Below are 26,092 nucleotides of genomic sequence, written 5' to 3' on the forward strand. Positions count from 1 at the left end.
ACGGACGGGGAGAAAAAGAGAGAGAAAGAGAGAGCTTGGGGCTAATTCATTTTTAATAAACGAGTCGACGAACGAAACTTTTTAAGTACATTTTCCTCGCGGGAAGTTGTGCCGTTCCTTTCGAAACAGGATAGGATGTTACCTCAAGTTCTCAAGAATGCCTGTTATGAAAGCTTTATTGCGTACTCACACGTAATTTAATATAACCTTAATGCACTTAAACGGTCGGTACAATGAAAAAGCTTTCCCTTAATGGTTTGTCCAGATGAAATACAGTAGAAAGATACCATTTAATTTAAAGTTAAACACTGTCGGCTTCAAATAACTTTCGATCTTTTAATATTGACATTTATTCTTTAGCCACGCTGAGCAGATGAAAAAGAAAAATTCGAACATCCGCAAAAACTGGGTTTGGATTATCCAATCGTTTATTGTTTGCTTTTTAGATTAAACAAACATTTTATATGACTAATATTTTTGAAATATGTATTAAAGTACTATTACATACATGTAATATATATGTACTACTATACGTAACTATGTACTAAATTACGTTAATATATTTTTACATATGTATTAAACATGTACATCGTTAACATGTAAATATGTATTAGGTATGTATAATTAAATATATTTTTCATACTTGTATGCTTCTAATTCTCCTTTAATTCAATGCGTTTCGTTTGGCAATCCATCTAGGGCCAACATTTTGAAAGGTCATTGATTTAGGAAAATTGGAATTTGTATTTGCCTTTGGTACGGCTGTCAAAAAATACCGTACGCTGGCCAAAAATACAAATGTATATCTTTCAGTGAAGAGAATAGAAAAAAAACTTAATTATACAAAAAATGTCGATGTCTTGTAATATAAAATGTACGGGTTTATAGCTCCTTTCAATAATTAAAGATAAGACGATGTATCAAACAAAACAGAACCATGTTCATTAATTAACTTGGTCGTGTTAATTTTTTAAAAGTAACTAGAAAAAAGCAATTCTTTCTGGAAATAAAACGAAGGGAACATTGCAAAGTTTAATTTTTGCGTACAAGATACTGAATTTCTGCAAGATACTCCGTTTCCAAGGTACGATATTTGTAATCTGGAAGCAGATATTTTAGCTCGCAGCGTGGATGAAAAATGTTAGCAGCGAACGAAGAACATTGTTGCATTCTCTTTGCCTCTCTCAGACGGCGGCAGAAACTGAATTTTTGCTTGTTATTCAAAATATTAAGTTTCACGATACGTTATTCAAACTCTTCCAATCTTGTTTGCTTACGGAAGTTTCAGCTTGTCTACGGTGTTTCAACTTCGTTAAAAGCTAATACAGCAATGTAGTTGCTCTGATCGAATCCTTTAATTTCCGAACGTTGGCCGACGTCCGTCTAGTTGCCTTTCCTACCAGTCAGGAAATTTCCATTCGTCGTTTATGGGTTTTAATTTTATGATTGTTTGCCTTTGATTCGCGCCTTGCGTCGGATCAACAATTTTTCATCGTGTACGTGCCACGTTATTTTTTACTCGCATGGGTTAGATTCAAATGCCTTTCTCAGTTCGATTGCTTTATTGTTTTAGATTCGGGACTATACGTACAGGTAGCTTCCATATTGCTTTATACGTAACGAAATCTCCGTTAAGAAGATGAGATGGATATGGAGTATTTAATGGAAGAAGCAGATTGTTGTAATGAAACAAAGTTTGAAATTTTACAGAGTAGAAAGTTTGGATAACTGGTCAGTTAAAAATATCATCTATTGTTATCGGGTTTGTGATTAATAATTTCTGCACGCTAACGTATGTTAACCTGTGTGGATATTATACGTGAATTATTTGTTATTTTGACGTTTATCGTATATTTATATTTTCTGATTAATATCTCGTAGTATCTGATCGATAGAGACAACATATCCTATTGTTAGAAATAATAATATTGAAACAAAGGGCCGCCCGATAAATGGTTATTACAGAAATGTTTTTCGAATAACACGATATTCATTTGCAAACGCAAACAGAACGAGCAATGAAAGATACAATATTGACTCGTCAAATATAGGGTATTGTTGTTAATGTTTTGACACGAACTAAAAATTTAATGAAGCTCCATTTTATAGATATAACAAGATGTTTTAAGAGGGAAAGGGATAATCGCATAATTCATTCGATCGACTTAATGTCCTTAAATTCCTAGAAAAAGAGTTCAAAAAGGAAGCAAATATTCTCGAGAACTTGCCCGCGCCGTAGTTCTCGGATTTATTCCTGAAGAAAAACTTTATAACAGCTAGGCTAACTACATAGTCACTTCAGAAAGTTATTCTCGCAGTAAATATGCCTGAAGTCGGTATTAAAGGCGAAAGAATTGGGTATCGTGCGTCGAAAGTGAAATTGATGTGTGGCACGCGTGGAGAATTCTACGATTCCTTCAAAGAGTTCATCGTAAGAATCGCGACGACAAACGTCGACTTTTTCGGCAAGTTCAAAATTAATCCATTCGAATCAAATTTTCTTCTGAACTTTCATTGTTCCACATTAATAGAATAAAGGTCCGTATCACATTCGCAATTTCATTTCATTATACTTTATTCTGGGACTTCATATATTACATGTTTCGTTATAAAACTAAATATTTATTTATTTTATATGGTTTCTAGAGAGAAATGTTCGAAATGGCCAATTATAAAGTAGAAACTAAACATAAACTTGAAAATGTAGCTTCTGCAAGTTTCGAGTCACATTTTATTTTAGAATTTAGAATCTAGAGTCTGAAGGATCAAGGTTTGAATGTAGCGTATGAAATCCACGCAATAGCAGCTACCATTTCACAATTTAAAAAAAAAAAAAAAGGAAAAAGAGAACAGGAAGGAAAAAATGAAGTACAAAGCTGTTCGCTACAAAGCGTCGCATGGGTGGTCATTGAAGTTAGCGAAGCCCGTGGCCTGTTTCGATCCTTTTCAATTCGCGGTGACTCTTTTTCGATAATATAGAAACGCGTACAGCTGCCGAGGGCCACAAAAGGGAGGCAGTAACTCGGTCGAATAATCCATTCGATCGAAGCGCGGCGCGCTCTGAAAGCCCGAAACTTCAACTTCTTTTGAGAAAGGAGGAACGCGAGCCGGGGACTTCGACGGATTTGCTCTCAGGGAAAAAGTTTCAACTCGTGAAATCCCGGTGCGGTTATGAGGAGCGCCTTATCTGCCGGTGAAACTACCGTCACTCGGTTAGGAAAACTTATGTTGGAAGTTTGCGTTCTTAGACTAAAAAGACGTCGCGCTCCAACGTGAAGAACTAGGAGAAAAAGGGGAGCTTGGAGAATTTCGAATATGGAAGATTTCGAGGGGAAGTAACGAAGAATCGAGTCGTTGAATATCGGAAAATGATTTACTTTGAGTTCTTTACCCTAAGAAAAATATTGTTCTTCGGAAGAAAACTTATGGCTACGAATACAGGTGACTGCAATTACGACAAATAAAGTTGCTTCGCTGTAATAACGAGAAATTGAAACGAAAACTACTGGAGAGAATGAGTTATTTCATATCGTTAATATCGTAACTGGCTTAAAAAAGAGCGGAACTTTATGCCAACAATAGTCAACTGTAAGAAGAAACGTACACGCGATTCGCGTATCGCATCTCGAAAAAAGATGTAGAGTTACGCGAACATTTACAAAAGTGTTAACACGAATAACTCGATTCGAGAGATAACGTATATCGTATGTGAGTTATTCTTGGTTCACCGCGAAGTCTCTTGTTCACAGATGCCGCAATATCATACAATTACAACACGCAAACCGTGTACTAGTATAAATTAATTATGTACAGTAAATAGCGAGCGTGCCCCGTGGGGCGGAGCGCTAACTTTGAAACAATTAACCTGGGCCTGTTATCTTACGAACAAGGTGGCAAGAAGCTGTGCAAAGGTACGAGGAAAAGAGAAACGGTATACCAATAAGCCTCCTCTCGGCAGTGGTCGTTTCAATTAAATGATTTACGAGGAAATTATCGTAAAACTTTCCCGTTAACAAGCCGTGACCTCTTTCGATCTCGCACTCGTGCATAAACGCGTCAATCGACGTCGAAACGCACGTCCACCCGGAATCTACTTGCTCCAGACGATGTTAATTGAATTATTATCGTTGTGGTTTATTAAATGTTTTTAACCGAAACCTTGTAGTAGCTACTATACAAATATTATACTGCTGTAGAACTGCATTTATCCATAGAAGGAATAAAAGTAATTTTTACACTCGGCTTTCTCTACTCGATCTCTAAATACATCGAAGCTGAAAGGCATTAAGAATCCAAGGGAGGAAGATTTTAAAGTATGAAAGTTGGTCGAAACCGGCGACCGGTTCCGAACTCGAGGTACGAGGGAAATGAAAAATATAAAATAATAAAAGGGAAGATGGCCGAGTCCCTTGGAGAAGCGACGCAAAGTGTTTTGCCAGTTATGGAGGTCGAAGTTCGTTACCGAACGCGTCACGGAAATGGCAAAACCTTGTCAGTCAGCACTCGCAGAAACACTTGGTGGAACGAGAAACGTAGAAAATGGGATGAGGGGCAGCTGAAACGAGGGAGAAAGAGGAACAGCGACAGAGGGGTGGGTGGGGAGAGATTGTGCCAATATAAACCTCCAGGTAGACTCCGCGCCGTTCGTCCATCCGAGCGAATTAATTTAAGTCTAGCGAGGCTCTAGCAATTTCCGCAATTTTTCTAGCTCTCCTCTATTTCATTCTTCTATCTTCGTCCCTCCAGGTTTACCGTCTCGCGAAGGACGGGAGATATTCACCTCTGTTACTATGCCTCCTCCCTTCCTTTCGACTCTCGTCGCCGCCGCGACGTTGATCGGATTAGGCGTTTTCAAGCGAGTCAAGTTCGACGTACGATCGATACCAACGACCTGTTATGCAACAGGCGTGTATTTTTGTACGCTGTACACCGTGCACGAACAGTGTGGCCTGCTTATCCGTTGTTAGGCTCTTGTATCGACCCTGAATATTATACGGTATATATGGCGTGCGGAAACTTCATTCTGATTCTTTTATGATATTTCCGAGTAATTAAATCTCAAGCGTTTCGTTTCACCTAAATTTCCTCTACGCGGTAGGTGTTCAAAATTTAAACAACGAACGATCATGATATCGATAGAAACTTGGAAGTTACGACTACTAAAATTAACAAAGAAGCGCACAACGAGTAGATTGAGAATCGATCCTTCTATTTAACTTTGGAACGACTTTGCTATAAATTTGAATTACTCAACTTTGTACTTTTATCCAAAATTTGATACAACTAGGAAATATTACGTCACATCTTTAATAACAATCCACAGTCAGGGTTGTTTTCTGCCTCCGTTTCATTAATTTCAAGCAAAGAGAAGTCAGTTCGCCGACGGTTGATTAAATATTGCTGTTTCCAGCGGTTGTACCAAATTGATACCGCCAGGAATTGATTCCAAACAATTGTATCGGGTTCGGTAAATAAGGAAGAGAAGGTTCCGTTCTTGGATATTAAACGTTGCTTATAATCTTCCATACATTCGACGCAATAATTTATTCATAGTTCTTTCTTCACAAAATCTCGGTATCTTTTAGACGAATCAAGTGAAATTCAGACAAAATAAATATTTGTAGTTACTTTGCATTTGAAGGAATAAAAAATCTACATCTTTCATCGTGAATCTTATTTGTTATATCGTTTTATTACTGCATTGTATTATTAATTTTACCTACTATATTATTTTTATTAAGATATTACGGTCGACTCGCCACGCGTTGCTATTGCACGTGTGTCAGGCCACGCAAAGTATAATCGAAAAGTGGAAGGACCTTTTTTTATCTGTGCACTTTTTTCAGTCGCGCGATTACTGTCACGGAAAATTTAATTGCGGATGTTTCGCGCGTGTCGTGACGAGAGATTTAAATTGAAAACTACGAACGTTCAGCAGTGACATTTAAACACTTCGACAAGATAGATTGTTGTTTGCAGTGTATATAATAAAATTCACGTCGAAGCGGCTTCGTTTGTCTGCAAATATTTTAATGCAAACACTTCGCCGACTGAATTGATTAAAAAAACGTAATTAAAGCGTCGCATCGGACAAATGTATTGTCTGTAATAAAAATAATGTACAAATATGCAGCGCCAGATGTTCGATACGGTATGTATATCTTCTGAAACGTTTTAAATTAAACGTCGGTTATGCGAGACCACGGTGCAACGTTTGTCTCACGTTGACAAATAAGGTTCTTCAGCTTCGAGCTTTTATCGATAAAACAAGAGAGCAACTTTCTCGAGAAATTTGTCTCTTACGAGAAAGATTTATTTTATCATCCTAACGAGGCCGTTGAGTGAAGGATTCCTATAGGAGTAAATATTAAGAAATGATTTCTGCTTTGTTCGATACGGTACACTCCGATTTTCATTTTACTAATGATTAGTTCCTTCTAAGAAGAAATAAATAACGAAAGAGTACAAACAGACGATAAACACTTTGTAAGAAATTGCGAATTTTCTTCAAAAGAGAAGTATTTTATAAATATATAGTACGATTTATAAAAAAAAAGTACTTGATCATTGGAATATCATTTATATTTTCTCCGACATTCAGAATGTCGAAGAAAACGTCAAACTGGATGCAAACAAGAAACGGGGAACCAGACTCTCTGTTGCTCCCTATATTTCTCCCTTCGGTGACGTCTTTTGGGGAGTATTTAATTTCCGGACCAAGGGAGGTGATTGGTCGCGGGACATCGCGGCGCCATCATTCTTGCAAACAATAGACATCTGATAAACAGATAGTAATCAGACGAATCGATCATATTCTCTGGTACATTTTGCAGTCAGTTATTCTTCGTAGATGCGTTCTAATCTAAAATATGTAATTATTATCTGTACAATACGTACGTACTGTTGTTTTTAAATTTGAAATATTTTTAAAGTACTTGAAAATATTCCAAGTATCGAACGAACAAATTCTTGTAATCAAGAAATTAACAATCAATTTCTAGTAATAATTCTAACAAATTCTCCACGCTTATGACTTGTCTTTGCACATGAAGTAACATCTCCTATCTACTTGTAGAATACTTTCACTCTGTATAGGCTATATATTTTACAGCAGATTATTTGTAAAACTGCGTTATATTTATATGTAGTCTAAAAATTGCGTACATATTTTACAAATTTATTTATCGTACAAAGATTTTTTATTTGGGTACGGTGATGACGTAGATACCTTGTATTGACTAATCAAGAATTCCTCGTAGTTGCGTGAAAAACACAATCTAAATGTAAATTTCATCGATCCTGGTCTTCAAGAATATACTCTTCAACTTTCGTATCCTCTTTTGATTACGACAAGTTTTGATCAAGTCTCACGAAGCGTCTGGTAACGTTCCTTGTTATTAATTGCAATTTTTTTTTTTTACTTAAGTCTTAAAGTTTATGTTTTCCGAAATTTCCAATTCTTCGTGTTCGCATCGTGATCGATTAATGCATCGCGTAAGAACTTAATTCTTCTAATTTAAAGGTAACCACCAAGATCATGTTCCTATATTATACATTTAGGTGTATAGGTAAGAAAATGTTATAAATTTAAAATTCCCGCTAACGTAAATTTATGACATAGAAGAAAATTCAGAATCTCTTCTCTTTAACAATAAAGTAACGAATTTGCGAAATAGCCTATAATATTCTTTGAACATTAAAATTGCAAGTATGACGTAAGAAAGAGAGAAGACTTTAGACTTTCGATCGCATTTAGTATTTAAGAATATAGAAGACTTCTATACCTCACTTTTGGGTAGTTTTATTTAATTATTTTAAATAAGTTAATGGATCGTGATTCGCAGCCGAAAATTCTGAATTATCTATCTTTGGAATATTATTGTACGTTTTACATTTCAGCCTTCTGCACGAAAAAGTAATATTTTCTCCCATTATATATTTTAACGAAAGAATAATTTATTGTATTTACCAAATATCTTTTCACTTATCGAATAACATTTAATTCTTCCTTCGTAAAACTCAAAATTGCAAAAGATCTACCTTACTTTTAGTACTAATCCCAAAGAAACCAACATCGTAACAATTCCACCCTTAAAACGATCAGTCTGATTAGTCTGATTCCTTCCTTTACCGGGCCGCTTTAGATCGGCACCACCACTCACGCTATTTTTCGTTCAAAGAAGCGGCTACGGGCGAAACGATCGAAGACTGGAGGCCAAGTGGCAACAGTACTAATCGCGTTCCCCGCACAATTTACATTTAATCAAAGGGAAAGCCCATTGGCCACGCTTCGTGCTATTTGCTTGTCATTGAAATCTCTCCGGCTGGCTGCCACCCCCCTCACGCGTTTCTTCGCTTTACCAGTCCTCTGTCTCTCTTTCCGTTCTGCTCTATATGTTTCTCCTTCCGTTCGAAGCGACTGTACGTGCCGTGGATGGAATACGTAAAACGGTGCGTCACAGGCCGTTCTTTGCCAATCGCGGCCCGGGGATAAAATCTGGAACGTGTTGAATCTACGCGAGTCTCCCAAGAATGGATCTCGACCGCGTTCAACCGATCCTCTGCATCTTCCGTTTATTTATCTACCTAACGGATCTGTATAAGGTATAATTATCCTCCAATTGTCGATCCTTTCTTGAGAAAGAAGAAAAAGTAAAATACGTTACCGACTAAAAGCTTGGAACAACTTTACTAGTTGTGGAGGAAACGGAACACCTGTTTCATTTGTTGACTTGGGAAATCTCGGAACAATTAAAGAAGCAAAAGAAAATCGAATTTCTAAAATATATAGAATTTGATGAACGAGTTGTCTAAAGAAACTTTTTATTTGGTAAAATTTGGCGAAATAATTAAAATGCATTTTCAGCTGTAAAGAACAAGCAACACCGCGCTGCGAGGAAGCTCATCTCGCCGATGAGAGGAGAAACGGTAAAAGGAAGGTTAGATGGAGGAGGCGTGAAGGGTCCAACGCGAACGCTTTTGGTGGGCAGGATTTTCCCGGTTCGTTCTGTGTCCTTTCGCAGGACGTTTCACGTCCTTCAGCCTGGAGCGGTGCGAATCTGTCCGATAAAACAGCGGATGGACCATTAGCTAATCCTCTGGGGGAAGCGGAGAGGAGGTAGGAAACAGTGCCGCAAGGGAGAATGGGCGCGATGGAGGGTAAGGGGATATAGGAGGATAGATAAAGGAAGAGCAGACGGAACGAGGGAACGATGGGCGATGGAGGGTGCCACCAGGGAGACTTCAGGGTGTGCAATTGATTGGCGCATCGGCGACGCCAGCGACGTTCACTCGCTGATGCCGACGTTGGTTGATTAGAATGGAGCAACACGGAATCCCTCTCTAACCGGCTAATGGCACGCCGCAACCTGTGTTTACTGTGATCTCGGACTTCGTTGTATGGAGCTCGCGCGATTTGTCATCTGCAATGCCAATGAAACAATGGCCACGAGGAGATGCCTCGGCGCGAGATCGCCGCGATTTTCGCCTGCTCCTTCACGTTCCGCATCGTCACCATTGCTCTCCAGTTGCGACCGTTAACGACGCAGTTGTCAATGTCACGAATCGCGTCTGTTATCGGTGGTATTGTACTTGTTCTTCGGGATAAGTAAGTGTGCACGCGAATGTACGGTTAACGATAAGAGCTGAAACCATTGGGACAGCCTAGCTTTACGATAGGCATTTAACGTTCGAAGTTGTCAGACGTAGCAGGCAAGAGTCAGAGGATGCGGTAGTTCCCGCAATCAGACGAGTCGACGTTATCGTCGACATCGACCTGGTTTTAAGGAATCGACGTTTGCTCGCGTGTGTGCTGTTTGACCTTAGCAGCAAGTATATAACCGAAGTATACCGTGTCCGAAAGGAATACCAATATGGAAGAGAAAAAATGGGTGATAAGTTTCTCTCTATATGCTACGGAACGTTATTCTTGATTTCGTTTTACGATAACAAATCTTAGTTTCACCCTATATAACGTAATAATTTCTCGTAATTGCTCGTAACAAGTACGATAATATTAATGGACGCTTTTAACGTTTAGAACGAGATGCTGTCGTCGTCGAAGACAAGACGCGGGCATTAAATGAAATTATCGAAGTCTGTGTGCTCCCGCTATTCACCCTTCGACCATTCCTTGCTTCGCTATTGGTCTTCGTTCATGGGCCAGTAGAATCGAATATCATCGGCACTGGCTGAATCTCAATAACAATTATTTCCATTATTAGAAATTTAATCAAGGGTTTCGCGAAGGGGCAGGCAGCCGGTGCCGATTCGAGGGTGAAATCGCGTAGATATGACCCGTGTATTTCCAAGAATATTTTGAAGACGACAGAATAAATTGTTTAATGAAGGAGAACGATGGGTATGAAAATTGCTTTCGGACATTAAAAAGCAATTCTTCGTTTAAACGGCGAAGAAAAATAATTATATCGCGAAAGGTACAAGAATATAAGTTTTTGTCTGTTTTCAATCTGAAAAACATTCCAAATACTCTTAGAAAAAAATAAGGTGCCGCCACTGTTATAAAGTCAAAAATGGAGCACAAGTTACACGTGAAATAGGAAGTAAGAGAACACGCTGACAGATTCATTTGTATTCAGCAAGGTGAAAATCTTACGATTATGTACGCGCGGTGTGCTGAGACGGAAAGACGTGACCTCCGTTCGTCAAAGATTTATTCAGAATATTCCGTCGATATATCTTTGAAAACGTTAGATGGTAAAAGCTATTTTAATTCGCCATGTCCCTCACTGTCCAGTATATTTCTTTTCCAAAAAATTTTCCGTTCCAACAGTAAAATTTGAAAGAACGAAATCACGGATTTCGCATTTTTACTATACATTCCTCGCAACTTTTATATTTCAACAGTGACATTTGAGAGATTGGAATCGTCGTGTACAGCCCTCTCGTTTCGTTCTCTCGAAATTTTACTACGTTGATATTTGACTTTCTTTAAATTTTTTTCAATTTCCACGTTTGAACGCTAACATTGAGAGAATTGAGTTACAAAATACGTCTGAAATAATTACCTGCAATTTTCTCAGTTTCATTTTACAGAACATGAATACTAATTGCGATACTTTGCAAAACCATGCTATTAAGTGATCGGATGTAAATGTTTGAATTGGTAGAAATTTAGCCTTTTGTCACTGTCCATCTGATTTTTAGAAAAATGGAAAAACAGATATATATATATAAACCGCAACGATAATGTAACAATTACTATAGGATCAGTGAAGCGGCGAGAAAGAAAAGCTTTGGGTTTTGCTACGAAGAGCTGACCACAGGATGAATGGTCCTCTTAATTTCTTCAATAATGGTTCTACCAGTAGCAAGGGTCGGCTCAATCGGCTGTTTATCAAGACTACGATAGCTGAGCCGCGAGCCCTTCTGTAAAAGCTTCTCGCACGAATGCTCGTGCCTTGACTGTGATCAGAACAAAGAAATAAAAAAGTATGAAGAAAAAAGGGCAAGGTGGAACAAGTTGAAAGAAAGACGTTGATTACCTAACGCACTTTCCATTATTCATTAAACATATAGACATTACAAAATTCTCAAATTATAGAATCGAATCGCAAATAAAATTGTTCGAATACAAAAATAAAAACCGCTCTAAAATCAACGTTGCCGTTAAACGAATGCCAGACGCGATGAAAGTAACTGAAAATTAGAAACGTGGTAGATTTGTCAAACGCAGATACCGCAGCATGGTTGGAAACGATGATAAGTGGTAAACATTTCTAGCGGGTAGGTGCCCCTTTTTGTTATTTATTCCGCTCTACTTCGTCTGGCTTAAATCTCCGTACGCATTTATGCGCGCCGCGAAACATAATAATCCTCTTACGATGGCGCGACTTCATTAAGCATTCAGCGTTCAAGGGAGAATCTAACAATGTTATTAAGTGTAAGACGTGGTGAATATAAACCGTGGCAACGAAATATCGTCGAAATACACTATCGCGTTACTTTTATTATTTATTTGCATCTCGCGTTAAATACACAACAGCGAGTGCAATAAAGCGATGTTAACTCCTTTTTCATCGTTCATTCGTTAGAAAATTGATCAAAGTATCTAAACTTGCTTGTACACGCAATACACGTGTGTACACGTATCTATCTTGGAAAGATCGTGCGGTTTTTATGCTTCGAAAGGAATGGAATGTTTCATCATTGGAATTTTACCCTTCTTATTTCACTCTTATTAATTTTATGCAGTAACCAACAATTTCCATTATTATTTGGTATAATTCACAATATTTTTCGCGAAACATTAGCGTAACGAATATATGCTCGAAAAGTAGATACATAGACAAAAGTAGTATTTTTATTATTTAGAAAGGGAAATAGTATCGATATCTAAAACTCCCTGGAGGAAACTTCGTAGAAGAATCGAGTAGCAACCGTTGGCACTTGGTTGGAAATGCAAAGATACGCAGAAGGAAGAGCGCCGCAGACTGTTACCGAAATCACAGTTCGTCACACGACCCAATTCGATTATATTTAAACCTTGTCGAACATCGACGTCGACGTTGAATCGAGCTGCTCAAATTTACATTGTCATAACGAGGGTCGGGTTTACAGCGGTTTGCTCGCCGTTCCCGTCTCGGTCCCCGTCATCTTCCAGTCCTTTTCTCAGCGCGCTTCAAAAAGCACAAACGAGCTCGCGATAGTTCAAAGGCGGCCGATGTATAAAATAAACTGTCTCGTGCCGTGGGTTTGTTATTTCTGCATTACCGACGAAAAGAGAAAATATGTTGGTTGCAGGTCTGTTTGCCGTGTAAGGATAGATTGGCGTCTTGTGTAAATCGTGGTACACCCTTCGATGCCATTAGCTGGCAGCAGAAGTTTCTCTTTGTGCCTCGAATAATCTTCTGTTTCTTCGAGCTCACGTTGCTTCGAGGTAGTGAGGTAAATAATGATGCACGAAGAACACCCTTGTACAAAATAAAGAACGAAAGGATGACGAACGTGAATTGTTGCCCCTCCCACGGAAACGATTACTTTCAAGCTGACGGAACTAAAAAGATTCAAAAGAGTCTAATTTCCTTTTACCTGGATTTATCGCGACTCATGAATAGTCGATGATTTGGCAAAAAATTAGAATGGAACGTAAAGAAAGTATCGCTATAAAAGTCTTTAAAAAGAATATTCATATTTATCTTATTATAATGATTCTATAATTGCATGGAATACGAAGAAACGAGAGACGAATGCAAATCAAACTAACGATTTAGCTTTGTCGAGCAACGTATTAAGCTTTCGTCCCGATACTCTTTAAACGCTTCTGTGCCTTTTAAAGATACTTCTTTCGTTATATCTAGCATATTTGTTATAACATATAATCTACGTATAATTTGTTAATAATATAACACGTTATTCGGCGTTCAACCGATTATAAGAAGATTTCAATAATCTAACCATACCGAAATATCGGCGTACGATGGTCGTTACTTTACATTCTCGATAACTCACATATTCCGACGTCCTTGTGTTTATTTGACCGACCCTCGGCAATTGGTGTGGTCATTTGCGTAATGCGAATCGCAATAATCCGTATGTGTCCGCGGAGGGATGGCAGGCGATACGTTTCCGGGATAAGCGAGAACCAGCAGCAAGAGCAGCTAGTGGTTACACTCACTAAGAATTCAATTAAATATTCAATTAAATATTGTATCAGCGGTTTTGGATTACGTTCCCTGTTTGCCCTGGCAATTTCATTAACGCGGTTTCCCCTCTGGCTTTCGTACGAGCGGTTGCTCGTTTCTGTGGCCAACCTTTTACTCGCAATGTCTTTCCGCGCCGTCGAATCTTTCGCCGTTGGACCCATTCCCTCGTAGAAATGCAAAAACGTTGAAACGTTTCCGTTTGAAAAATATTTAGAACACCGCGAGACGTGCTCGCGAATTCTCTAAGGCAAGGCAGAGGAAGAATTTAATCGTCGACGACTCGTCCTTCCTACAACCCGTCATGACGCGTCAGAAGCTTGCACGCCACCAACGATTATTCTCCAACGAGCTTAAGTCACGCGATCGAGTATGCATCTCCGTATTAAGTCCGGAATTTTATTACCTGGCAACTCTGCCAGATGTATTTTCCATCGGCGATCAAACTTTTTCCATAGTTACACCGCATTCGATTTTGTCATCGGCGATCGTTCAGTTACAAAACGTAGATGACAAGTGTCTGAACCTGATTGGTTGTACGAGAGAGAAACCATCGGAAGGAAAAATCTATTTTAAAAAATAAATTTTCCCAATTTGTACCTGGAATATCGAACGATTTTTCTTAGCACGTCGTATCAGATATTTCGAGGTTACGTTAACATAGAGCATACACAGGAGTAACGTGACCGTCCATTTTGTTGCTAGACAGGATAGCTCCCCGTGGCCATATAAAATATCTCTTGCTTCGATATTCGTGACTCAGGAGGTTCTGATGGATCGATTTGCGATCGATAGTTACTGGAAAGAGTGTGTCGAGAAAAGTTGCACGAGGAAGAGGCATATTTGGAACGTGTGATCGATGCGTCCATTCAGCTCAGTCCTGGCCGCCACGAAAACTTTTCAGATGCATAACGTTCACAACGAACACAGGATAGATAGATTTACGAGGTTTCATGCCTGCGAAGAATGTATCCGTCCGAATTTCATCACCCTATTTACTTTAAGAATGGTGTTCCATACATTTGTGTCCCATAAATGAACTATTGGTGTCCCATATATTTTTACTGCACATCAATTACTTAGTAGAAACGTTCGAAATACAGTTGCAAAGAGTATATTGAACTGATTCTAGATGCTTACAAAGTATCCCAAATAATTCAAACTACTTTGCAAAATGGAAAAATGATAGATAGAACTGAAGATGTGGACTAAGGACAGTGGAAGAGAAATGAATCCGATGTTTCCAGGAAATACATTTACAAAGAATGAAAAGTTTACGAAAAGTTCGCTGATCCGAATTTTTTCCTATCGTATCCAGTCGAAAAGCGGCGCAGCGGTCCATGGCCGTTAGCATCGAAGAAGCGCGTAGCGAGGAAAACGTTTTCCAGAGAATTATATACACGCCTGGTTCGTTTAAATAAAAAAGGTGAAAGCGCTCAACATGCAAATCAGACTATCCGTTTTGTTAATGCAAATATGTAAATGTGCAGGGTACGCGAGTTGTTTATGGCGCCTAGGCCGCGTTCAGCAGAACCATAGGAGAGAGGCCGAGAGAAAAATCGGGAGCGAACGACGAGCGAAGGCCGGGCAAAAGGGTCGTGAGACCGAATAATCGAGTCTTTTCTTCCGCCTCTTACGTCTTCTCCTTCCCGCTTTTGAGAGCGTGTAATATTAATGCTCTGTAAATTCGCGTCTTGACGCGGCGTGGCTCGAGCGTGAAATTCCTCTCATTGAAACACAGCCCTTACATCGAACTTTCAAATAAACGTCGACGCCTCTTCTCCCTCGTCGTCATCGTCGATTCTGAAAAATTGTTAATTCTCTTCCTCCCCCTTTTTTTTTCTCATCTTTGTTCTATCTTAGAGCATCTTAGAAAACCTATGTTCGTTTCTAGCGTTCGCATAAAATTATCACGTCGTAAATAAAACGAACAGCTGGCAACGAAGCGGTCCGCGATATAATTTCAAAAATTGTTCATCCGCCAACGATTTACTACGAAACATCGTGATAATACGGTATTTTGCGGTGTTCAAACTTGAGATACAGACATCTCCGTTATTTGTCGACCGTGTAACGTGCTTTCAAAAGAAATATACGGGCAACGTCGTTCAGTTTGGTTGCTCCTTTTTTCACAGGAATACAGAAGTTATCTCTTTTCCGAGAGCGTATCCGATGAAATCTATTTTTCTTTCACCATGAAACGGAATTCCTCGCTCTTTGCGCTAACACAAAGGAAAGGGAACAATAATTTCACGATTTCCGACGGTTCAAAAGGCATCGGTGGATTTTTCGAGCGAATCGAAAAACCTGGTCAGCTTGAAATTTCTACTGCAATTCCGACGAGTGGATCGCATTAAATCGCGCTTCTCTCGAAATCTTTCGAAAAACACACGGAACTTGGATTTATCGCGACTTATTCGCACTTGCGTTAAAGAAACGCAAACAAATTCTGAAGTCTTAGTATCTAGTACGTGAACGAGATAATGATCGGTACTCGATAAGAAAAAGGAGGAAGGTAACAATTTCGCGATTTCTGATTTGAAAAGAGCAGCAGGCAACTATGAAAAAGTGTATCGTTGACATGAATTTATGATATTACTAAAAGCTCCGCGTATACAAACCTACAAAAAGACGTACCAGTACTGTAAAAAAAAAAAAAAGAAACGAAAGAAACATAAAAAGGACGAGGAAGAAAAAAAGGAGAAACGACAAAGCATCGCAGATGCGCGACGTTGAAAAATCTTTCGAATATAATTTCGCGGCCGCGTAGCTGTTTACAAAGACACATTTTAATGGAACCGGGCATTCTGACAGGAACGACAAAAGACGCAAACTAACGCCCTAAGAGGCATTTTTCATTTCGCGGTCTCGATCCTTTCCGCCGTATCCTCCTCCTGTTTCCTTTTCTCCGCGATTCTCCGTTTCATACTTCTGGCCTGACTTTCATCGATCCCTTTCTTTCCTCTAGTTTCGTCGCACCAGTCCGGAAAACTAACGCCCCGGTAGTTCGCTGAAGAAGCCGAAGGTGCGAGGCGAATCCGTACTCCGTGGGTTAAGCGGCCGTGAGGAGACGTAGCAACGTTTGAAATTTCGAGGATCACGAGTTTCCGCGTTCATCCCCGCCTCCGACACCCTCTATTCTTCTCGATTTAACCGCACAGCCCTCTTTTACCAGCCTTCCCTTCTCTTTATCCTCTCCCTCGTTCTTTGCCTCTGGTTTTCTCTGTCCATTCCAACGTACCAACCAACGAGGCCACTTGGTTTCTTCCTTCGTTGACTCACGAATCTGATTAAGTGGCCACTCGATCGAAGGATCGAGTTTTTAACCAACTACGATCGAGTCCGTAATGAAGGGCTGCGTGGTTTCTTTTCACGGTGTACGTTCAAAGGACTAGATTCGATTAAAGAAGACGAAATACGATTCAACGCATTTTATATTTCAAAATGAATCCTTCCCTCCGCGAGAGTCTCCAGTTCGAGTGGACTTGAATGGATTGATTCCTTTCGAGCGAAGGTTACGCATAAGAAATCAGTTCGATTTCATTCGCCGTTCATTTCTCCGTTTTTAGTTTGTGTCTTGGGTAACTTCAGTAATTTGTATAGAAAATAGAATTACTATTTATCTTATATTTTACGATCGACTTGAAATACTGTATTTTGCGTTATAGAAGTACCCTTTTGAAAATATTTAAAAATATCCAGTTGCAATTTTGTTGAACGTTACGTGTATAGAAACATGCTGATTTAAAATATCGCGAGTAACTTTGCAACAATTTTTGCAGATTTGTTACGATTCGAAACCCAGCATTGTCGCGGAAAAAATATTTTCCTTCTACGTTCAAGCTACTTGTTCTTCTTTCTTTTATCGCGTATTCCTCTTTGCCCGGTGAAATACAAAACGTTTTTTAGATTTTAATATACAAAACTTATTCGCAATTACGCTATCACCGTACTTCATCGGGAGAGTTGGATCGGGAAACAATTACTCCATTTGCTCGACGTAAAAGAAGGAAGTGGATGTAAGAAGAGAGAGCGAGGAAGAAAGAAGAAGGAAAGCCCGTAGAAGACGACGGTAGGAAAACACAGGACCCTCAAAGAAAAGTGCCGCAGGGCGATGCGCATATAGACGAGATTTAGAGATAGTCTCGACGAGGGTTTTCATTCCGAATCCAATAAAAGCTTTCAACAGATTATGCATGTTCTCTTTCGCGTACGAAAACGCGCGTTCGTGTACTTTCCTTTTCAGCCAAATTAAACTCGGAATTTCGGTTACGTTATGTTAACCATAGTTAACGTTTCAGGAATAGAATATTTGCTTCTAGTTTCTTCGTTTCAGCGATTGCCTTAATATCGCACGCTTAGACGTTGAACGATCAACATTCTTGAGCGACTTAATTGAGAAAAGAACGAGGTCGATAGCATATCTTCATAGGTTTTCAAAAGAAAAAAAAACAAGAGAAAAGAAATAGCTTGTAACCCAGTACTTTGGTTACTCTGTACGATATATATATAATTATATACAGTCCTAATTTATCCAACCCTTTTCCCGGCTGATTCCGTACAATCTTATCGTTAAATACTTACAGGTCGAGTGGAAGAATTATCTCACGCAAAAGCGCATTCCATTGCTTCGTTGAGTCGTAAAAGTAAAACCTTCAGGTAAATACGTCAAGAGTAGTAACGATGTCAAGTGTTTGTCGACTCGCAGTGTTGTTCTTTGCAGATGAAATTGTGCGTGCGCGCGTCTTTGTGCAACCATGCCAGAGAGGAACGCGCCTCGCCACCCTTGATTAACCACGACAAACACTTTACACGCTACGATTCTCTACCGTGGCCACGTTGAAAACTAAATGAGAACGTACGGCGCGCGACACGAGCCGTGTGCAATTCCGCGCGTCACCAAGCCAAATTAAACGGCGGGAGTGTGATAATGAAATCGAATGTAACAAAGCCACGTCAACTTTTGGTCTCATTTTTCTTAGTTCCTTAATTTTCACGGAGTTCCACGTATTATATCAAAGCAATTAGATAGTTCTAACGCTTAATAAAAAAGCAATTGTCAAAAATATCGAAATGCACCATTCTAGGTCGGAAAGAAAAATGTACTACCACCTGCAATATAAAATCACGTTAACAGGATTTCCAACACGGATCAACGTTCGTTCGATGTAACTTCTAATATCCAATTTAACTGGTCGATTCGATCGTTTTCAATTTCCATTTCCACGTATCAAGGAACAATGATAAAAGTAGCCATATAAACGATAGGAACGAGAAATCGAGCGAAGAGTCAGTCACCCGTTTGTCGAATCGGCTCGTACTCCACGAGCATAGAGTATATCAGCGACCTGAACGTCGTTATTAGGATTTAAATAACATTTCGTAACAGTTAACCGAGCAGCTGGCGTTCGAATGGTCGTATATTTCAACGTAATAGGATGGAAGCGCGACCAAGAGAGCGGAGCCAAACAAGTTACAGCGTGGGTTACGAATTTCGTTGATGTCGGAAACCAACATGGTGGCGGGACGTGCCGCAATCGCAAAGTAGTTTAATTGGATTTCCGACGAGATTAAAGTGCACGCGTCTACGTTCCCGGCTTGATCGCGATAATCACTGCACCTCTTTTCCTCTTCTTCACTCTTCTAACACCGTGAACAAATTTCGCATCCGATGTTTCAAACTTTTATTCGGCTCTTCTTTAATTTCTTAGGTACGGTTGAATTTTGTACGGCAGTTTGACGCGAATTACGCGTAAACGATACAGCACTGTAATGTGTGAGGGATAATGCTGTCCTCTACGCAGGCACATTGGAATGAAATTTACGATAATTAAATTATAATTTTTCTTAAAGATATGATGTATATATTGTAATTTTAATAATTAATAATACAATCGAGTGTGATATATTTTAAAGCACGGTACAGCACAAATTTCATAGCGCGATAGTGTTTTCCAAATAGCTTTTCGTTTCTATTTTGAAACGACATTTTGAGGTTGAAGATTCTAAAAAATTATAAGAATACCGATCGGCATATTAACGCTTTACCGATCGATAGCCGATTAATCGGCCCTTGGTCGCCGACGCTTACCGACTGATAGCCTATTAATGGGCTTTTTGACGCCCACAATCTTTCTCATTATTTGAGCAGTAATTTGTTATTTAGTACTAAAGTACTTTGCTCAGTTGCGTCAGTTGCGTTGCTTTGTAAGCTCCCACAGTTTTATACCAATTTGAAAACTTACCGTTCGCGATGAACGAAAAGAATGGTATTGGGGAGTCTAAACCGAAACAAAGCCGGCGCTAGGGAGAATCTGCGCCTGAGCTGCCGGTCGGACGTGCGTATGCTGTTGAACCGCTAGCGGTCGGTAAATCGTTAGAAAGAGCATCTAATATATTTATTTTCACGGAAAGCAACAATTGATATCTGACACTGGCAAAAGCAAAGACTATATATTCTTAAAGCCTTATATTGTTAACACTGTTGTAAAACATTGCGAGGACAAAAAAAGCATGAAGCAAGACAAATGAAAAAGATCATTTAGTTCAAACGGTGAGCGAATGAGTCAGTAGAGTGAGCCACTATAGTAGCGCGTCGTAATATAGGATGACATCTCCGAAAACCACTATAGTGGCGCATCGTACCTAAGAGGTTAAGACTTGTTTAGATCGGTCGTCGATCATATCCAAACTTCTTGATTAGTCGGACCATACGCTTAATTTGCAAAATCCTCGCGTTTTGTGTTCCGTTGAATAGCACCGTAAAACAAGGAATAATTCCTAGTCGAAAACATGTAATCGACCGATAACGAGATATTTATTAGCGTTGCATCTTCTATTCACTCGAATAGCATGGATAACCATATGTAAGTACTAGCCTGGACTAAACAGCTGATTGCTTTCGCCGCAGGCAAAAGTCGTAAATAACCGCAGGAACGAAGCGAAGTAAATCGTTCGTGTCCTTTGGCTAGAGAGAATGGTACCTCACTGAGTCGACGGTATTCGTGTCAACGAATCTCGATAATTCCGTCTAAATCTGACCTTCTTGATCAATCTTTATTTCGTTGTTTAATTCGCGCAAAAATATTCACTGAAATATTCAGTGGAAGAGCTTTTTTCCCCTCTCTTATCGGTGCTCTACTTTCGTTTTAATTACAAGATCGATATAATATCACGGACTGTTGCAATTACAATCTTTTACTATTTCTATTTTTCGAGAATATATAATAACATAATAATAATTTACTCCTTCGTTCATTTGGAAAAGGCACGCGTAATTCCAAACACGAAGACCAAGAGTAGTTTAAAGATAAAATTGGTAATTAGATAATTAACCGCTTGATCCGATAAATATAATCGATATATAATATCGATATAACCGATAAATATCCGCTTGATCATTTGCTCGGAATTTTTCGCTTCAATAAAAAACGACGAAAATTCAAATTTTAGATGTTAGACAAATTTAAACGTTCAAATTTCACCGTATCTTTTTTTTTAAATAAAACTATTACAATTACGTTTCCAGCAATTTTATTAGAATTTTAGAGAAGCTTGCTTCATATTTTCTTTGTCAATTGCAACAGCAGTTGCACATCTTTGGTCGACAGTACAGTGTTCGAAGGCGGTGCAATCATAGTTAGGAATATACGTAGTTGGCGAACAGGTCACATTGGGATGGTCGCTTTCGTCGAATCCTTGTAACTTAAGCCATTTTAGGGTGCTAGGAAAGAGGTCGGAGTAGAATCGGTTCGCGTTACTAGCCTCGAAGGTGTCGTTTATATGGCAAGTTAAAGCGACCCGAAATCCATGGAAATTCGTCCCCTATCATTTCGCAAACAATAAAATGTCATCCGAGAAACACTTGTCCCAAATTCTGCGTCTGGAAGGCATCTTTGGGAATTGCTATCAGTAAATAGGAAGAAAGTTTGACGATGTGAGAAATAAAAAACTGTATTTGCAGGATCTATATAATGTATGGCACAAGTCTCACATTCAAAAAGTTACCAACAATATTATAAAACATTAAAGACTAAGAGCTATAACGATAAACAAACGCAAGATGAAAATTTGTAACTTTCAACAAAACTTGAACCCATTTCTGTGCTACATAAGCCCTGCTGTCAGGCCCTTGCATAGATGAAAAGTTATCGATTAGCATTTAGTCTAAAGGATTCGTAACAAGAAATGCTTAGCGTAAGGTCGCCTTTTCATTTTTTTTAAAGCAGCAGGCTCGTAAAGGATGTATGGAGAATGGGTATCGGAATCAAAAATTCTTACCGCAACAGAGAGATGAGATATTAACGAAGCTTGAGCCTGGTGCGTGTTCGATGCAACCGAAAAAAGCGAGAAAAAGTAGAGAAAACGCAAAACATAGCGTTGTATATTCGTTCTCTTTGAATAGAAGAGACAATCATGGGTGCAATTTAAACGCTGATTGGCTATCTCGTTAAACAACAACGACGGGGCTCGCCAACTTTCTTAGAGAGGTCCTCGATTCGATCGCATTCATGCTTATCATCCTTGCGCGCCAGCCGGAACGCTAGTGTACAAGTTAATCTTCTAAAAGCATCGAGAAGAACCCTTGCCAGGGTGCCGTACTTAAGAAACTTGCTGGATATCGTGGAAAGGTCGACATTTTCGTTTTCAAGTATCTGTGGAGCTGTGGAGCAACTTCGACGTCGCAAGATTGCCACGAGGACACGCAAGGGCGGCAGACAGGGTCGACGGTGAAGAAAGCGACCTTGGTAAGCGGAACAAGAGCAGAGGGAAGCGGGACCAAACGGGAAGCGAGACCCGGGGTCCCCGAATTATTTGCCGAAGCGTCTACGGATGTCAGCAGAATGATTTGATAACGGAGTCTGCGGCAGATGCGCGCCACCGACCCTTCGAGTTCGCGATTTCGACCCTTCTGTACCTTAAGCAACCGTGGAAAACTTCGTTATAGGCTCTCTACTTAGGGTCTAAGCCGTGTTACGTGAAAAAGTGCATTACTTATCGCATTTCCCCACCCGAAATGATGTAATTATCACGCTGGGTGCAGGGAGCGTTGTTTAAAACGTCATTGGATTGTATACCGACCAACCACACTGCAAGACGAGACACCAATATCGAAACGAACTTAAGTATGGTGGTATCTTTGAGAGGAGACAGCGAGGAGGTAGAGCGAGTGGGAAGAGTGATTTTAAAAAACAGAAAACTGCAGTTGTTTGGCTCGGTGTTGAAGGAAGATCGAGAAAAGAAAATGGAGGAATATTGAATTTGATGAGGACGAATATTTGATAAGAATATGGTTGATTCAAAGGAAGGATTGAGGATTATTAATAATTCGTTTACGTAAATTTGTTTAGATTTTAGAAATTTTCGCCGTGTAGCTTGATAGATCCGATATCACGTTTATTTAATTATCACGTTCGAATGAGACCAGCAGATGTCCTAATACTTACTACAGAAGATATACATATAATTAATTACAATGCTTCACCGCAATATTTGAATTAATACTCGAATAGATAGCTCACCGGTCGAGATCCCGGAAGCTGGTAAACTGAATTTAACATCTCTAGAATTATATTTTGATACATAGAACACAGAGTATAGCGGAGTATAGTATTGTGTTTAAGCTGAAGACACTATCCGTGTAATCACAAATTCGTGCTGCTTTAGAATAATCGCACTTTAAAAGGGTACATTGTATTCCAAAAGATGTAAAAGCGAAATTGCACAACTCGAACCATTATGCTCAAACGCGAGGCAAAATGTTTTTTCGAAAAATAGCGAACTGTTCCAACCTACGGAATAATTTGTAATCCCTTCGGTCGTATGTTATCTGAGCTTGTCCGATGATTTTATTTAACATAAGGAAGTTATGAAACTGCAAATCAGTAAGCGATCCTTGTACATTTCGTGAGCTAAACACAAATCTGCAAGCCGTTTTTTCCTGTAGCCCACAATCTTCGAAATAATCAATTTCGAAGAAAGTCGCAGATTTTCAAATTCGAAGATATCTTATGTCTTTACAGTAGCAACTACCGAGTTGCGATTGAAACGAAAAAATTCTGTGGACTCTCGCGTATAAGGCGATATGTATTGTTAATGCGCTATGAACATTTAAACATGTTTAAATAATGATCCAAGTGAAAAGAATACCTAAAAGGCACCATTTTTTACTTACATTTTCTAATTTATTTCAAAAACTAAACATATAGGAGGACAGCGCTGCGTGTTTTATCAAACCGTTTCGCTTTTATATCTAAAATAAAACGTGATTTTCCACTTTTTCTTGATGCTTATCTTAGCGAAAATGTCTGTTCTATCGCGTACTAAGGTTGGAGTTTCTTCTGAACTTTTGCATTAAATTTGAACATTTGCAATCTTTTCTCCAAAATTGATTTTTTCGAAAACCGTGCGTTCTAAGAAAAAACGACTTCAAGCTCGTGTTTAGCTCGCATAAGTGTAAATTTCCTGTAGAGGAATCGTCTGTTGGGAGTTGCAAAATTAGATACGCGTTGAACGTTATCCATGTTATTGCGTTCGATCGAACAATGTTACGCTAATTGGATAACAACACTATATTCATCATATTACAATGTATCGCATATATGTTATAGTTTAGTTTATCAAAATATTGAAAGTATTCAAAATACTAAAAACAATGCTAATTAGATGACAATACAATGTTTGATCATGTTGCTGATACGATGCGTTTTAGCTCATTAAAATCTTGGAAGTATTCAAAGTACCAAACAATGCGATGCTAATTAAATGGCACTATCGTGTTTAATACTATATCTGGTCGGTATTGCGATCGTTATTAAATTACCTATGTCTTGCATATCCAACTTTATGGACTGCATTTCACTTCTCTTTGAAACTTTACGATTATGGCGCTTACAATATCATAAAATAGTATTTTAGGTGTATACATAAATACGCGAAGAGGATGTAGTCAGGATCCGGTCCGGAACAGAAACGGTTGAAGAACATTGTTTCGTGTGCCCTCGTTATGCACGCCACCCTCGACTTCTATGGTCCTATTATCGCCTGCTCCTAATTTCGCTTCACGGTAGTAAACTTAGACTTACGATACTCTTCTAAATTTCTTTCCACTTGAAAATGGTTTTGGCGTTCAAAATTCGTGATATTATTATAAAATTCTCGACTGTAATTTAATTCTTCGTCGAAAGCAAAGCATTTTTGTGAAATTAACTAACTCGAAACAACGACCGCGTCACTTGAAAGCGTTTACACCAATACACGTAACGTATCTCCGCGATAATGGATTTTTAGATGGGAAAAGTTCACGCGAACGAACCGATCTTTCAGAACCCGTGTCTGGCCGAGTTGATACTAGTAATGATAATGGACAGTTGACAGATCACGAGACCAGAGTGCGTGATTCCTCCATCTGAAGAATGAAAGCTCGGCTGGTGAAAAATATGAAGTTTACTCGAGCGAAGAGGAATTACGCGAGAACAAACTCGTACGAGTAATTTCTTTCCCATGGATCTAACCGTGTGAAAATGTGTCGAAATATTGCATATGCGTTTCTTTTTCGTTACATGTATAATAAATCTTAATTGTTAGTATAGAAATGAGAAGTTTAAGTCAATTAGCACGTTTAGAAAGTAAAGATTTTTGTTTGTGAAGATACTTCATCGACGAAAATATTTCCACGATCGACTACAACGTGAATATTCCAACTCCATTTTTAATTCAATAATCGCTTAAACGAAGAAAAATTCGCGAAAAGGAAGAGAAATGGTTAACGACTCGTTATGTGGAAGGCAGCCAGAAGTCAACTTTCTGTCATCCTAGGTTTTTCCGTGGTCGACTCGTTTGATTTCTTCCCCTCCTTTGCGGATTACTTGCAAAAATTACGACTTAGTTTCAGCGGAACTTTCCTCTCCATTACGAAACAAAGTTCCTTACATCCACGATCATCTCCCCTTACCTCCGGCTTCCTTTTCTTCGTTCGTTTTTTTCGTTTTCGCTGTCCCGTTCCTTCGACAGCAAAGAAGAACGAAACTAATACCAACCAGCTGGTCAGTACTGCTAAAGAGCTTCGGGGGTCGCAATGTTTGCGAGTCAACGATATACTTAAATTAAACTAATTACCATCATCGTTCTTTCCAATAGCAGCATCCTTGCTAAACCACGGCGAGTCTTTTAATCGTACCAACGTTCCTCGAGCAAAGATTACTGCGAATAAATGCATGGCCTGCGTGGCCACTAGGTTCGTTTCATATCATGAATGACGTTTCGCTATATTACTTCTCGACGAAAACCAATATATTTTTATCGATAAGTTCTTTTCTTTTAGGTTTCCTTATAAATTCGTAAGGTAACAGCGTAAATAGTATACGGAAGACCAAACGTTACGAAACCATGATAACTAATATATTATATGTTTGAAAACTCTGTACAATTAT

This window comes from Bombus terrestris, chromosome 9, assembly GCF_910591885.1.
Source record: "Bombus terrestris chromosome 9, iyBomTerr1.2, whole genome shotgun sequence".
Classification (NCBI taxonomy): Eukaryota; Metazoa; Arthropoda; class Insecta; order Hymenoptera; family Apidae; genus Bombus; species Bombus terrestris.